Below are 17,348 nucleotides of genomic sequence, written 5' to 3' on the forward strand. Positions count from 1 at the left end.
GCCGTGACAGCCGAGATTTGCTCAAAGCTCATTTGATTTTGCTCAGTTACTGTATATGTTAGCCTATTTCTAAAATAAAAGCTCGTTCTTCCTCGCTAAAATCTCAACTTAAGCTGCATGTTAATGTCATGATACACCATAAAGCATGTAAATAGGTTTATGCTTCCTTCTTAAACCAGTGACAGAAAGTCAGACGTCGAACAATATCTGTACGGCAAAATTGATCATACTAAATGGCACCGAGTAAAAAGAAAGTGTTTCTTAGTCCCAGCTGTTCGCTACAGTGAAGGATTTTCATTGGCAATATCAGTGGGGCATTTTACCTACAAGAGACAGGCTTGAACGCTGGGATATGGTAGTGAATGATAAATGCATATATTGCGCACAAACAGAGACCAACACGCATGCAGTAAAGGAGTGCGTTGTAGCGCGTACCTTCTCGAAGGTGGTTGGAACATTATTTGGAATACACATCGTGCGGGCACCACGACGGAAAGATCGGTTTGCGAGTCTCGTCTACTGCAGCGTGAGCTACGTTTTGTGGTGCTCCCGCAACATTGCAGAACGATCCCGGCAGCCAAATAGAGCAACGTACCCCAGAGTGCGGAAACTACAGGTGATAATGTGGGGTCATCTTGAAGAACAGCTCTTCAAGCTAGGTGAAGCCGAATTTCTTCGCGCTGGTCTACGCGGTACCTAACCGTGTCTCGAGGCAAAGTTTTGCAGCCAGAATAATGCCCAAATTTTGTTTGCCTGAGTAGAAACTGTACTTGTGTGTGCTTCGGGTTTCATTCATGAATCCGAGGCTGACATTTATGATTCTGCATGTACACTGTCATAGTGTTTTTTGATGTGTGACAAAGTCAATGTCAAGCAGACGCAATTTACTATTTTGTTTATTCATATGTTTTGTTTATATCAAGTACGATGTATTGCATGTGTGGTACATTATATTGTACACAACGTTCATTCAACAGTTGTACGCGTGTCTACAGGTAAATAAATTTCCTTGTCAGCTGTTCGCTATTGTTTTTTCGTGCCTATAATAAATTGGCGGCAGTCGGGCTTCACTTTTGAAGCGTAATCTGCACTCCAACCCCCAGGATCGTGTCCGCGTGACGAAGGTAAAAAAAAAAAAAACACCGCATATCCATGAAGTGAATGAGGATGAGTGGGCGAAGGACAGGGAATTAGGGAGCCTACATGCAACGGCGTATCATTGCAACCGGGTATCATTCGGTTAACCGTGAATCCCCCGACGCCGGCAAGCGGACCCAGAGGCGGCGAGAACGCCGGAAGCAGCGGCAAACGCCGGAAGCGTTATCTACCTGAGGTTGGTGGCGCCGATGCTCGGTTCAAGCGCAAGCTTCGCGATGGCTCAGCTCCGGGTCCGCTTGCCGGCGTTGCCGTACTGCTGCAGCTTTGCGAGCCCTCAGCTCCGGGTCCGCTTGCCGGCGTTGCGGTTTTGCTGCAGCTTCCCGCGCCCTAGACTCCGGGTCCGCTTGTTGTCTCCGTCGCCGTGCTGCAGCAGCTTTGCGAGCCCTCGACTTCGCTTGCAGTTGAGCCACCACTCTCGCCTTTTCATCCATAGCAGGCGCGCTGTTATGAGAAGCGACCGTTATCATCGATGGCTGAAGAAAGAGAGCGCGCGTCGGGAACGACCGCAGCGCCCCTAGTGGACTCTATGCAAACCAGAGCTACGGACGACGAGGAGGGGGGGGGGGGGACAAGGCTCGGCCCTAAGGTGCTTCGCACCTAAAACTATCATCATCAGCACTGGCTATCATCATCAGCATTGGCACGTCGCAGATACTATTTAACGCGATGCTATTTTAACGCGATCGCTTTCAAGATACGGCGCCCGCGCGGCCGCGCTGTGAGCAGCAGCGACCGAGCATAACGCACCGCTCCTCCCTCTCCGCCGCCTGGCCCCAGTGCCTAGCGCGTGAGAGACCACGCGCCTCTCTCGCGTGTGCTACATTGAGCGCGATTACCAGCTCGATTGCCAGCTTTCCCTCGCACACAGCGTACGGCGCGCGGCGCCGATTTTATCGCCGTTGGACTTTATACGGAACCTCACGACGACGACAGAAATGCACTTGGAATGTCCATATAATTGCTATAGCAATAAAATTATACGTGGCTCTGCTATCACAAACATCACAGACAGCAGAGCTGGTGAAAGCCTAGTAAAGTAGTGACAAACCACACACTTAGTCTAACGTTTGCTGGGCTTCTCCCATCTCCGCTGGTCTCTGGTGTTTGCGATAGTATTTTACATGACTGGAGACGTGGGTGCTATCAAAATCAAAGTTCTCTTGTCGAAACCGGCCGAGCCGCCGCCAGAGGCATCGGCTGCAGTCACAGACACCGGGCGCGTAAGGTGCGAACGTGGGGAAACGTGGTCGGCGTCGGCAGCAGCTGTACTCCGCCCCCTACCCCCTGCCTCTATCCTCCTCTCCACCTCGCATCCACTATGCTGTGCGATGCCATTTTAATGCGAAAGTGCTTTTTGGCTAGATTGGCGAAAGCGCGCACCCGGCTGGCGTGCGCGAAAGGCCTCCGAAAAAGCCGTGCCCGGAAAGCAAGTGGCTTCTCCCACTGGAATTGACGCCGGCGCCGACGCCTACCGCAGCAGCAATCTACGTGCGCTCCATTCCACCGCAGAAACCTTACAGAAACCGCCTCCAGCCACGGCGGATGAGAGGGAAATCCCCGCAGCAGAAGGGGAAGCACCGACTCGAGGGGGAAAAGGAAAGCGGATTGGAATAGCCGGCGTGGTCAACATGTGATCACCGACGTAGCATCTAGAAAAGGGGCGCGCCTCGCCCGCAGTCTCAGTTTGCCTTCAGCTTCTGTTGAGGTAGTGTCGCAGCAGCATGGACAGTGATTCTGCAACAAGTAGCGGCAGTTAGTCTGATGTCGAGGTGGTAGGTTTAGTGTCGACATCGCCAGAAGACTCGTCGACGAAGCGCTTCGTCGACGACGAGGACTGAGGGTACGAGCGTGAATTGAAACGTGTACGCTCTACACCCAATATACGAACTACGAAGAAGAAACAAAGCAAAAAAGTTGGAGGATCCCAAAAAATATTTTATGAGATGAGAACTCAAAAGCGTTTCTTTTGGCTAGGTTGTTGTTACGTAAGGGTATTGCAAAGTGCTGTTGCCTCATTCTTTGTAACACAACTAGACAACAACACTTTGCAGCACCCTTCCGTAACAACAAACTAGCCAGAAGGAACGCTTTCGCGGTCTCGTCTCATAAAAGTTTCCTTAGGGATCCTCCAACTTTTTATATAGCGCCTCTTCCTCTTTACAAACACAATATTCTTCTCTCTCAGCTATCTTTATACTGTGCTTTCATCATCATCATCATCCTATATTTATGTCCAGTGCAGGTTGAAGGGCTCTCCCTCCGATCCCCAAGTATCCCTGTCTTGCGTTAGCTGATTCGAACTTGCGCCTGCAAATTTCCTAACTTCATCACCCCACCTAGTTTTCTGCTATCCTCGACTGCGCTTCTCTTCTCTTGGTATCCATTCTGTAACTCTGCTTTCATTCTCTCTCAGCTCTCGTTCCCCCAGCTCGGCGAAGCTGCCGGCAACGGAATGATCATTATAGCGAGGTTCTAACAGCTCCGCTGTAAAATTACCTTGAAGAAGGACTGAGACTTTTCCAGGTAGCTTTCAAGCCACTGCTCCCGCGTTCATCGTCGTCGTCTGCTTGCACAGCTGGCTGCATTGTCGCTAATCATTCCAGCGTAGAATTTCACTTCTCTTCTGTCGTCGCAATGGGGAGGCCGCGTTTACGGGGATATCAGTCATTCATGAGCAACTGACGAGGTGTCCTAACGCGTTTAAGCAACGCCGCCGCGAGCGCGCTCGGGAAAGGGCTCATAGTCGACGTGCTTATTCTAGCGTGAGGGCTTCCAAAGCCCAGGCGAAACTCAGTGAAGAACTGGGGGCCCCGAGTTGCTGCCACCAGTGAAGTTTCGCTGATGGTCCTGCTTGTTATGAGCTGGGCTCAATGAAGCCGACGACACATGTTGGGCTTGCAGGAAGCTGTCGTGCTTCCTGCAAATTAGTGCGGAAATTAGTGCTTGCTCTCAGCGTGCGAATGATGATAGGAAACAGCCGAAAATAAGCTGCACAGGCAGAGAAAATACAGAAGGCAATGCGTTTGCACCACCGCTGCCACCAGCGACGCTACAATGCCAAGCCACTTTGAGCGGATATTGGTAAATCTGAAGGCATACGATGGAAGCAAACAAAAGTTAGCGCTAATTCCGGACTGCTGGAAGAGGTGTTTAGTTTAATTGGACAACAGTATGTTGATGATCACTCACGGTTTGTAACGCTGCATTTGTATCATTTCCGTCACGCATGCAGAAATACGGTTTCTCTGACATCGTTTCTGTGCTCAGCATCGGTTGGCTTTTGAATTAACTGCGCGCATATATTTCTTACGTTGATGCAAGATTTTCCAAGAACGTCTTCCCTAAAGGACTGTGAGATGTGTGGAAGGTAATCTCCCTCAAGAACGGTAGAAATACGTACGGCTGTCTAGAGCCACAACGTCGATTTACTGCTTTCATTTATTCGCGTTGGCGTGAACATTTTTCAGACTTGTCGAATCTGCCAGAAATACATGGATGCATTGGAACATTTTGTACCAATAAAGGGAGAGAATGTAATTTTCTTGTGTAGTCATAGTTTTACTGGAAAACTCCGTAATATGCTACGCAATATTACGGAGTTTTCCAGGGAAAACTACGCAGCTACGTAACTGTGTTGCAAAGTAGACGTACTGCGTATTAGTATTACTAGTAGAATATTATTTGCGACGAGATAAAGAAATTCAGGAAATTTCAAAACGGATACATTAGAAGGAGACGCACAAACAATACATAAAGCTGTTCGGTTGCGTGCATGCAGTACCCGTCTTTATGTTTAATTATTTCCGACCAATATTGCATAAAAATTTATTTTACGTGGAGCCTGCGTTTGAATATTCACCACTTTAGGTATCTCAGTGTTATGCTTATTGTTAGCCACCTCCTCTTCGTCGTCATCTTCTTCGTCATCATCCTCGTCATCCTCATCATCTTCCTCGTCATCCTCATCCTCTTCCTCATCGTCTTCGTCATCCTCATCGGCGTCCTCATCTTCATCCTCCTCGTCATCCTCTTCCTCATCGTCCTCGTCATCCTCATCGGTGTCCTCATCTTCATCCTCCTCGTCATCCTCATCCTCTTCCTCATCGTTTTTCGTCATCCTCATCGGTGTCCTCCTCTTCCCCCTTACTTTCACCTCCAAGGCCATGTAGCGGTGTTTGTTGCCTTCGCTGCTTGCAGTTTCTCTTCTTTCCTCTGCCAATAAATTCTTCTGTAAAGGGCTCAGCTGACCGCCTGGTGTGAGAAAGCAATTGCGCAGGTGCTGTTATACTTCGCTGTCGCATCAAATTACATTCAATTATCCACTGTTCTTTATAAAAGCTATAAGTAATTTTAGAATCCACAAATTTCAGAGGAAATATCACTTGGTAAGCATCGTAAATCTCTTCTGTGAAATACACTGTTCTTATGAATTATCGGTCTCCCAAAAGGAAAATGGTCCTGCAGTACGCCTGGACAACTTATCATCATTACCAAAAACGTACTTTTAACACTGCTGGGCGGTGGCTTCCAGAGTACTTTAGAATTACCAATACTTGCGTTAATCTACACCATTTCAGCACTGCAATTTTCCTTATCTGACCATAACTACTACTACTTTACGACTACCGACATCATTTTTAAATAGATTGGCATAAGGTGAGTTGACCCTGGAGCTCTCTGTTAGCTTAGGAATGTAAGCGCTGCATCTGTATGTACCAGCTTGAGCACCACTTTCAGCGACGAGAGGATGATAATCAATATTCAGAGCTTCACTCGATTCAGTACGGTGATCACATTAACTCACCCCTACTAATAGCAACTAAAACGAGCACACCCCAGTGTTCATTTTTCTACTGGCACTTCTTGTTGTTTAACTTTAAAACATTTGTTCAGTTACTTACTATACCTACAGCTGTATTCAAGAGTACCTCTGTGCTGCAGCCGAAACCATTTGGGTGCCAAAGCGATGTCAATTGCCAATTTTTTACTCAATGAAAGCTTAAGAACGCAATGGCAAATGCCCCTCAAGAGCACATGTATACATGCTTCACCGAAGTGCCTCGTTCTAGTTCTCATTCTAGGTCTCATTTCTTATCTTTCATAATTAGGCCTACGCCTTCACTTCCATCCGCACTTCCTTGCGACAGAACATTTTGCTCTGCTGCGGAATCATTTTATGTAGACGGTGTGTGTGATAGGTCTATGAAAGGATCAATCTGTCTATTCCGTTTTGCGTGGTACATTTTGGCAGTGGCGTGAACATACCTATGAAGGAGGGCGTGGAAGAGGGGATTGTGCTGAAGCTGTAGTTTTTGCAAACTTTCTGCGAATTGCAGTCTTTGATATTTTCCAATGACCACTTTTGTCAGTGAGGTGTCTTATTCGTCCTTAAATGGTGGGATTGTGGCGATTCGTGCTTTCGGTGCGTTACCAGGGCATCCTTATTGTTTCTGAAAGCTAAGCGTTATCTCCCACGTGATGGCGACATGTATATAACAAATATTACTTGGAGCGCGGAATGGCATATCAGAGAAGTAATGTGCTTTTTGACAACTATACCTGCGGCTAAGCTTACTATGCCGCTAGAGCTTTTCAGAAAAATTTCGACATTCTGGTTACTTTGCTACCATTTGAAAAGCACCGTGATGAAAACATCGAAAAGGGCTGTAGGTAAAGTACATTGAATTTGCTTGTCAATGCCACTGTCGGCGATTCCATAACTTGCAATTTTCAGGAAAAAATTTCATAATGTGTGTCCTCACGCGTGTGCGTAAATATTCGCCCAACATAAACTAATAATACACCTCTTATCATGTGCGGTTTTGAGTACAAAGCGTGATCGAAAAATATTGGTGCCAAAAAGGTATGTTTGTCTGCGTAACCATACAGTCGCACAGAGTGAAATTGGTTCCCGCGCTACTTTCCGCTTTATCACCGATACGGATGCAGGACTATACAACAAAGAGGATGAACGGTTGCTTGCAAAAAAAAAAACACAATAATGAAAACTTATTAAGCTTAGTTGAAAAGGATATGTACATTCCTAATAATTTTTTTCTATTACACCTGCTTCGTCGTAGTAAACCTCAAAAAATGTGATTTTCACGTTATTTTACTAAACAATACTATTTGGTATCAGAATCACTAAGTACATAATCATCCTTGATGATCAAATAATATGGTACGCTGACGGTACATTTCCTCGCCTAATCTTTCTCTTACAATGTTTTATTATTTCACAAAATTATGTTTACACTGGGGTAGCCTATTACAAATTAAAGTAGCAATCATGTTATCAATTTCACTCTTTACATTGTAGGATGATTCTAATAAAACGTAACCCACGAACTAAACGTTATACATCCAGAGCTTACTCATATCTGTATGAGTTTAACAGGCCACCAGAATATAATTTTCTGTTAATGCTGTGTACATCTGTTAGCGTTGTCGAAACATTCGCTATATCTTTTAAATCACACTATTACGCTTGTTTTTTACGTCACATCTACAGCGCACATAATCACAGCTCACTTACTGTTCATATTGCCAATTATGATTTTAAACATACAAACCTTCGTGCTCAGAAGCTTCTTGAATCTTCGACTTTGGATACGCTTCGATGACGCATATAACTACAAAAGGTAAAAGGAAAGCTCAATTAGAGAAAAAAAATAACCGACTTGTGTATTTCAAAATTGTCGCATGTATATCTAAAGCTGAAAAGATGTAGGACGAGAACGAACGTCATATTTGATGCGTTTCGCGTTCTTTTCTTGCGTATTTTAATGCTATAGCTAAATATGAATGAATTTTCGGAAATTCCTTTGCTATTATTTATAAGAAACAAACATGAATGCATTCGCCAAGTGAAATAACGGAAATGAATGGGGGCGAAGCAGAAAAACGATCGCCTACCGAAATCGAGGTCCTCGTTAAAGACCCTAAGGTAGTCAAACAACCACAGCATGCCTCATAATCATATGGCGGCTCTAGCGTCTAAATCCAATAATTCATTAACAGCGGAGCTGTTTAAGGCAGCCGCAATTTGTGGTCTGTGGTTCGTATCAAGAAACTATAAAAAATACAAGAAAACAAACCTTCTTGCCGAGGCGGGATTCAAACCCGCGTACCCACGGTCCCAAGGCGAGCGTCATAATCATAATGCTATACAACCATTTTTTTTTTCATTTCATACATGGAAAACAAAACTGAATATATATTACATTGCGGACATAGCTACACACTTAAAACTCGGGCAATGCGTCCAAAAAGTGCATCCAGTCAGGCGGAGGTTCCTGCGCAGCGCACACACTTCTTACATAATCTGCACTTTCATGCGAGAATGATATTGTAGATCGCGGGCTTTCGGCATGGAAATCACACATTCTAGCTATACAAACCCAGTATTGTGAACATGTCATAGGAAGGACCGCCAGTAATATTAAGCGGTAGGAACCTAATTACGTATTGAGTGATGTCAATGCCCTCTTTAAGCGTTGTTGGAGAATGTTCCAGAAAAAATATAGCATACGTACAGCATTCTGCAAATCTTACATCATAGGCTATACAGCCACGCTTGCAGAACATGCATTTACGTGAACCATATGATTGCATTCGAGCGTCGTCGTCTTCGTCAACAGCTGGTGCATTCGCACGGTACGTGCTCTGCGAGGTGAAGAAGAGGTTTTGCGCGCTGTGAGAGCGAGAGAGAGAGAGAGAGAGAGAGACATTCACGGAGCAGGTCTGCTGGAACGCGTTGTCGGCATTGCAACGCTGTGGAACGCGGTGTCGGCATTGCAACGCGGTGTCGGTGTTGCAAGCTGCGCTATGACCCGCAGGGGTGGCTCAGCCAGCTTAGGCGTCGCGCTGCTGAGCACGAGGTCGCGGGATCGAATGCCGGCTCCGGGATTGAATTCCGGCCCCGTGGCTGCATTTCGATGGAGGCGAAATGCAAGAACGCCCGTGTGCTTGCGTTGTAGTGCACGTTAAAGAACCCCAAGTGGTCAAAATTAATCCGGCGCCCTCCACTACGGCGTGCCTCATAATCACAACTGGTTTTGGAGCGCAAAACTCCAGAAAGAAGAATGAGAACGAAAAGAAATCATCATCATCATTATGAGTAATACGATAAAAAGTTCGCGCGCACTTACGGAGAATGCTGGGCTATGATCGCCCAGCTTCGCTGCTCAAAGCGTTGCGTGGCCGAGTTCAAGGTTAAGCGTTCTTTATTTTACCGAATCGTGTTTATTTCTTTTACACTCGGTATTTTACCGAGTCTATTTTCGCCGAATGCTTCCGAAAGTAAAAACTTCATTATGCTGTGAAGTCAACTTACTGGAATAAGCAGCACCAACGTCGAATAATTCGACCGAACCCGGCGATAAGACAATCCAGTCAAGATAAGTAGGACGTATAAGAAAATTTATGCAAAACCCATTTCAGTGGCGGTATGAATGGTATGGGAATAATTTTGTAGTTTTCTTGAAATCCGGCTTTCTTATGGCTTTCCGAAAGCGTTAGTACTTTCACATAAGTGTGTTTAGGGCGAGGAATCATTTGTATGACGCATGAGAGCTTGTAGCAGCTTCACAAAAGCGACGACCACGAGAATAATATATTGACGCGCGATATCATAACAAAGTGCTCTTGTACTCATGCAAAGAAACGTTGCAACGTATTTCGTTACACGGTGGACCAATAGCCGAATACTGTGCCATGTCATACAGCGGCTAAAGGTGCTAGAGGCGATAAGGGAATAATGTAGAAAACTGAAGCGCTCTCGCTGTTATTGGCAGTTCGTAGCGGTGAGATGTGACACGCTCAGAAGAAGGCGGAAGACACAAATAAAGAAGATGAACTGCGCAAGAAAGATCTGCAAAAGACAGGACACCCAAGCGCTTCAGTGGTATCGCCATGCCGTGCGGAAGATAGTAGACCTCTATCTCCTTGAGAAGCAACAACCTCTCAACAGAGGTTCCTGAGGCAAAAATGTGTAATTGTGTCCGTATTTCTGAAAAAAATTATCTCCCGCACTCGCAAATTGACAACGGGTTTGAACGGCGTGTCGCCCTTGTGACTGCAAGAGCGCAGAGCACCAGCTATGTGGCTTTGTCTTGCAAAATTAGATGATTCGGTGACTGGTATGCTTATTTGAGCTTCCGCTACTGTCCCCCTTTTCGCATGATGGCTTGTTTCAGGACATGGCTTTCGTTCTGACAGGAGTGCCGTTATTTCTTGTTTGAACTTGAAGGCTTTGGCGCACTTTCTATGACAACATAGAATCGCATTCCTGTGAAGTGCGCGTCCCGGACGCAACCACCATTCCAGCATAGTCTTGCGGCCACATGAATTTATTATGTGACTTCACTTCCGGCGCAAATATCATTTCGGTGCCTCTGTCATCTTCCCTACACAACTATGCCTGCTGCCATTCGACCTTCAAAGTTGTGGAGTCTGCACGGATATCTTCACCTGCTATTTGTAGCAGCCACCCGTCACTATCCTTTGAAGCAAATGCCGTTGTCCTGTCGAACTTGCTAAGCGAAGGTCTTTCGTTTACGTACGTGAAGAATCCCAACCCTTTCAAGGTTGGTGCAACCAAGTTCGACATTTGCAAACAACTTATACTTCTACAACATTTGCGTGCAACCAACTTCTACTCAAGTGCCGGACATTTGTCTCGGCTCCATCAGTGACGTAGTGACACCTAAGCCGCACGCACAGCTTCTCATCCTGGTTAAAGAACTTATGCTTCTACTTCAAGTGGAAGACATCCATTGGACCGCACGTCAGTCATTTCCTTTGACGTCAACACGGGAATCTGCGCGTGTTTGCGCCAACGTACCTTATTAAACGCTGCGTTTTCCAACTTTGCAAGCGTCCTCTGTTCCTCGCTGGTTATTTTTGGTGAAAAGAAAGGCGCATCCATTCACTTCAGTGTTGTCTATTGCAGTGTAAATGCAGTCGCATGCTCAGACGCTTGCCCTTTGCTGCGAAATGATGATGCAGTGGAATGCTTGCTTCATCATTCATTCAAATAACTTTATTGAGTGCCCTGCGATTTGGTGGGGTGGGCCTAGACCCCGCCTAGGCTTCGGTCAAGGGTTGTTGGCCCTTGGCGGCTTCCTCGGCTCGCTGGACGGCCCAGAGTTGGTGCTGCAGGTCCGAGCTGAGCAACGCAGACTCCCAGCGCGCGCGGAGGCTGTCGCTGTTTGAGGCTGCATCACTGTTATCGTGTGTTATACCCGCATATTCCCATAGGATATGCTCTAGGGTGGCTCTAGAGTCGCAATGTCTGCACTTGTCAGTCGTGTATAAATCTGGGTGTATTATGTGCATGATAGCTGGACTCGGATAGGATCTGGTTTGTAACTGCCGCCATTCGACAGACTGTTTTTTGTTTAATTTTGGATGAGGCGGCGGGAATGTGCGCCTCTGCAATCTATGGTGTTGTGTAATTTCATGAAATTTGGTCATTCGATCTTCCCACTCCCACTCGTCGGTAGTCGCTGAAGCGGGACTAACCGAGGCTGGGTCCGTAAGCTCTCGAGCCATGCGGTGCATGAATCGCAATTATTTTCCGTGCTAAATTTACGCTCTGCCTATTGTCAGGTACCCAGGGGCGGCTTTCCGTGGAGATAAAATAGCATTTGTAATCCGAGACCGCATGAGCAAATTTATTGCGATGCCGTATGGACTCTGCAACACCCCAGAAACGTTTGAGAGATTGAACGGCGGTGTACTTCGCAGCCTTATTCTCATACTTTCAACTGTTACCTCCATGACATCGTCGTCTTTTGACATGACTTCACGAGTAGGCTTTGCCTATTATCGACCAAGTGGTTCGTGGACTCTGAGACCGGTCCTTCAGGTTAGTTTAAAGAAATGTCGCTTAGCCGCGCGGAACCTCACATTTAATAGGAACTTCGCTTCGAAAGGAGGTACTATTCCAGACGACGAAACTCTTCGTGCAGGCGCCCAGTTTCGCAAACCACCCCTACTCAAGAAACTGAAAACTTTCAAGGACCTTTGGTTGGTATTTTCCAGGCTTTCCAAATTGTCTCTTATGGAACCTTTAACTCATCTTCCAAGCTGTGACTCTGCCCTATGAGCCTGGTCTCTAGTGAAGTTGCATTCAAGCATTTACGAGGTCGGTTGACATCGCGGCCTGTACTACGCCATTTTCATGCTTCTTGCAGCTACTGAATGTCATATTGATGCGAGTGGTGTTGGCCTTCGCACTCTACTAGCTATACTGAAATCCAGCTACGCCGAATGCATTTTTCCGTATGCGAGCGGTATGACCTAAGAATCTTAAGTTAAAATATTCAACGAACAAAAAATGTTGGCAAAAAAATCTGGACACTCGAAACATTTTGCAGCCAATTCCGCCCATCCGCCCTTTCGACGTCATCACGGATGAACAGGCACTATGTATTGCTATACACTCTCAGAGAATTAATCAGTTACCTTCTACGCTATCTTCTCAGGCTACAAGCTGACATCCGTATAATCTTTACTTCCAGACACAAACACAGAGATGCAGACGCCCGCTCACCACCCACGGGCCATACTGCTTGCATGTGTGCCTTCGACACTGCGTTTCTGTCTAGTACGCACTCTGAGATGACTTCCGAATAACAGCAAAATCCATGGTTTGCTACTGTTCTAAAATGCATTTCTTGCAGCTGTACAAGCCTACAATCTCGAGCTTTGCGCAGTCAGGCTCGCCGCTTTGCCAGTCCTGATGGAATCCTATATCAGCAAAATAACTTTTCTGGTGGTAGCCGTTATTTGCTGTTTCATTCCTCGGAATATTAGCGAAGACATATTTGTCAATTTCCACACTGACGTTCTGTGCGGATATGGTGGTTTATACAAAGTAAATGCCAAATTTTCTGCGAGCCTCATCTGGAGTGTTATGTACAATTACCAGTTTATGTGCAACTGCAATGTCACCTGCTTTTAGTTTCACTCGTGCTAGTCTCCAGCATCTCATGAGTCCCGGTTGTTCCAGTGACAAAACCATGCTTTTCTTTCAAAAGCAGTTACCGTGCTCCTTTCCGAGTTACCACCAGCTGACCAGTGGTCAAACAGAGCGCATCAATCGGACTACCGGATACAGGGTCTCTATATTCTACGCCCCTGGCCATTGAAAACTGCAGCCTAGGCCTCTTGTTCTGGACGAATGTAGATAATACGTCCGCACAGTCAACTATCAGCTTCTGTCCTTACGTTCGCATGGTCGTGGACATTCAACTACACCAGACACAATACTTCAATATTGACCTGATCACTGAGTGTGGAAAACTGTCGCGGCTGCTCTACACGCTGAATAATGTCGTGTACTTTCCCAATCATTTTGAACTGACCACCAAACACGCACACAAATATCATGAAGGCCACCGTACTTCGACCCTTTTCTCTAATTGGTTAGTTTTGATACGGTTTCCTGGCCCTTCGTCTAGCCACTTAAATTTAATTGCTGCTAAAAAATGAAAAGGCAAAATAAATTCACCGGTAAATAATCTGGTTGAACCAGTCATGCCATCTACCTACCGTCATCGCCGTGGACACAAAACTGTGCACGTCAGACGTTTCAAAGCCTGTTATGACCAGCTTGATGTAATCTATCACTAGGTAACAAGAATACCGCATCTATAACCGGGGCCAGTCTTAAAGAAAAATATAGACACGCGCTTGAGGGTCGCCGTCAGCGCCTCGCAACTAAATCCTCAAGTGCATCTTGGGTACCGCTTTTCGCAATGCCTGAAACACATGCGCGCTGCAAATAACATCATTTCACAAGTTAGCGTAACACAGAAAAGCTTTTCGTCACGAACATGTCACATTGGTGCGCGCAATCCCATCATATAGAAAAGACAGTAGGGAATTCTATACTGGCGGCAACAACATTTATAGCTGAATAAGCCTTTGAAAGTTGCATCTCAAATATGGTTCGTATCTGCAAGCACCGAAAACGAGGATTCGATGCATACGACGGCTTTTTCCACGTGTGCTATGCGACGTTGTTTATATGGTTACGGGGAGATTTACAGAAAAGGATTTTATTTACGCTATGCACAAGGAGACTAAATCACACGACAACTTGCTCATAACAATATACAATGACCTTGTCTAGAACATGTAAGGGGGAAGCAGCATGGAGAGGCAGGGAGAACAGGATTTATACGACTGCTCTGTTTTTGGGTTGCAGTCGAGTTTCTTTATATAGACACCGATCTTGTGTATAAAATGTCAGAAGTGTGAAGCATAGAAAGGCGCGAAGGATTTGATGCATATGACTGCTCTTTGCGTGTTTGTTAAGCCCAATTTTTTGTAAACAAGGATCTTGTCTATAAAATGTCACGAGGGAGCAGCCTAGAGTGGCGCGAAAAAAAATGCAAAAATGCGCAGGTCATCCCTTGTGCTTATGAAGGTTGCGGCGCACCATATTAAAGGCTAAATGCACAAACACCTTCTGTATACCAAAATGTTGTGGAATGGCATAAGTGGAGTATCGAGTATTTTCTGTAGCGTGCCCATATTAAAATGAATAGCACTGTGAATATTAACCAGTAAACTGGGAAGATGCAAAATACATGGGCTATATTTTTTTCTGCTGATTCATTTCTTCTTCATGATTAACTAAGTGAATGTATAGCATTGTATAGCATTGTGATTACTTCTTCGTGATTACTAAGTGAAATACATGAATGTTTATCGAATAACCAAGCGAGATACACTAGGTTAACCATACCATTGAGCCGCAAGGTAAAGATAAATCTGTGGTCTAAGACTGATGCTTTGTACACTCATATGAAACCCAGCAGCTCACCGTTTTTATAGTTAAATTTCAATAAAAATGAAAAAAGTAGTTCCTACTCCCTAAACACGGAAATAGGTAACGTGTTGAACACTTGAAACCGAAAGCACTTTTATGCTTATTACCACAGTGACCTCTCTACTGAATACTGGCTGGGACAAGCTTTAGCTTTGTCCCATGCTGATGATTTTGTCATAAAGAGTCTTGTTTCCCTTTCTCGTATACCTTGCCCAGTGTCAGCAGCGGCAATAACAAAACTTTAGCACTTCAATGTCGTAGAAGTGTGAGCTTGTTTTAAGAAGGTTTGCCTTCGTTTGCTTGGCCTACAACAATGTTTATTACACGGCAGTGCAGATCCGCCAAACATGTAAGCCAAAGGACATTTCAGGTGCCGGCTGACTGGTTTAACATTTTGAGATTCGACGAAGCACGACTGGCTCTAAAACAGCGTCATTTGTTTTGCTGCGCCTTGCTGCCCCTCGATATATCGCAGTATAACATTTTGCTCACGGCTCCGTAAGGGCAACATTATCGTTGTAAGTACAAGGCGGCGAGCGGTTGTTTTGGCGGCAATGTATGTGTCAGTTGTCAAAGCTATTTCTTCTTTAATGCGCACTAAAAATCATTCGGAATGTGTGATTTACGCCACTTTCAATACTATTATCATGTTTAGTAGGCAATTCTTGCCTGAAACTTACGAAGGTTGTGGAAGGGAGTACGTCTGGTTGCACGAAGCCGTATCCTTAACTGACAGCTCAATAATTTCGTTGAGTGTCATCATGTAGCAACCACAGGGTATCAAACCGGAAAAACACTTTGATAAAGTGCTTGAGGCGCACTTCCATGAAGAAAAAATAACAGCTTCTTTAAACAAAGTAAATGATTTTCCCAGTGTACCGAATGACCTCCAGTAAAGTTTTTCCATTCCATTCCTAATGCTACATCCACCTGTACTAAAACGAGAACGAAGAAGCCCGCAGATATTGTCACGAAAACAAGTGCTGGTTCACGCTCTCCATATTTTCGTGAAGACCACTGTTAAGATGGTGTATATATACAGGTAAACATAAAAGCATACAAATAATATTAGTAATTTTCTCGTTGCTTCCGAAGACTTCGTTAGGTGAACAATATTGTTGAGCTTCAAGCTAGAGAGTTACCACAATATAGTATGGGGGGGATAGGGCTGTGGCCACTGTATGGACATTGCAGCTAAAATCAACCATTATTTTTTATAAATCTTGCTTGAACTTTTATATTAGCTTCATGCCATATACAGTAAAAATATGCATACAATTTGACTTCGCCTCAATTAGAAGCTAAGTTTCTGCTAAGTATAGAAATATCCTCATTACGTGCGTAGTTTTTGTGCATGAATTCCACTGAACGGCGCGAGTCCTATAATGAGAATTTGGAAGAGAATTCGAGTAAGGGGTAGCGAAAACATTTAAATACACAACATCATACCCTCAGAGGACTAGAAAGTTGAAACCGGGGAGCATTCGGAACGAACGGTGTCCTCGAGACTAAATTCAGAGATGTGGATGTCGCACATCGAATTTATTGCAGCGTACAATGACTGGCACCATCCGAAAATACACCGTATTCTCAATAGCTCTCACATGCAAGAACATTATATGACATATGGGAAAAAGTAGAAATGGCACTGATAGGCTATATATCGCATTATTAGGTATGCGAGTATGGGAAGGCATATATGTACAAGGACTGCAGTTTTAGAGCTTTGAGATTGCTAAATGTTAAAACTCGGTGTTCGATTTTGTGCAACTAATATGCATAGTGCGACAAAAAAAGAAGGGAATAAAAGAAGCGCAGACATATACAGATGTTCGCCTCACGGCGTGAGTACATCATAATACACAAAAAAAGTGACCACGCAGAATGCAGTGTAACGTCTCTTGCATAAGCTAGAGAAAATAAACACTTACCCAATGTTAATAACAAAAAGCAGACAATTGTCCTGGACATATTTCTTGCCGTTTTCTTCTAGCTGCAGAAAATTGCAAGATACTTGAAATGGAGCCTCTGGGGTGCTCAAGTAAGTAATGTAAAACGATGTGGAACAAGGGATCACCAAGATCTGCAACGACGCGGGAACTTATAGATACCAAGACGACATCTGCACCATTTAAATATCAGGTACGCTTGAAGTATAAAGAGAGTACTTGACATTTCATAACCTACGAAAGCAAAAAGCCCTCAACTTCCGACCTCACAAGACGTACAAGCAGAATACAGCTTGCTTTAAGATCGTGAACATATAGTTGATGAAGATCAATGAAATCATATTTCACTTTGTCACTTGCAGCGTCAGAAGGTCATTTGGGAATATATTTCCGTGCTT

General features: G+C 44.9%; 1 long non-coding RNA gene across 1 annotated transcript; it reads right to left on the reverse strand.

Moving 5' to 3' along the window:
- Positions 1 to 5,294: 5,294 nt before the first annotated feature.
- Positions 5,295 to 17,120, reverse strand: LOC119459623 (uncharacterized). The gene is made up of 3 exons (XR_005193717.2): positions 16,933 to 17,120; positions 7,731 to 7,790; positions 5,295 to 5,409 (listed from the first exon to the last, which is right to left on the reverse strand). It is a non-coding gene; the product is annotated as an uncharacterized LOC119459623 (long non-coding RNA).
- Between the last annotated feature and the right edge of the window lie 228 nt (positions 17,121 to 17,348).

The sequence above is a fragment of the Dermacentor silvarum genome, chromosome 7, assembly GCF_013339745.2.
Source record: "Dermacentor silvarum isolate Dsil-2018 chromosome 7, BIME_Dsil_1.4, whole genome shotgun sequence".
NCBI classification, from domain to species: domain Eukaryota; kingdom Metazoa; phylum Arthropoda; class Arachnida; order Ixodida; family Ixodidae; genus Dermacentor; species Dermacentor silvarum.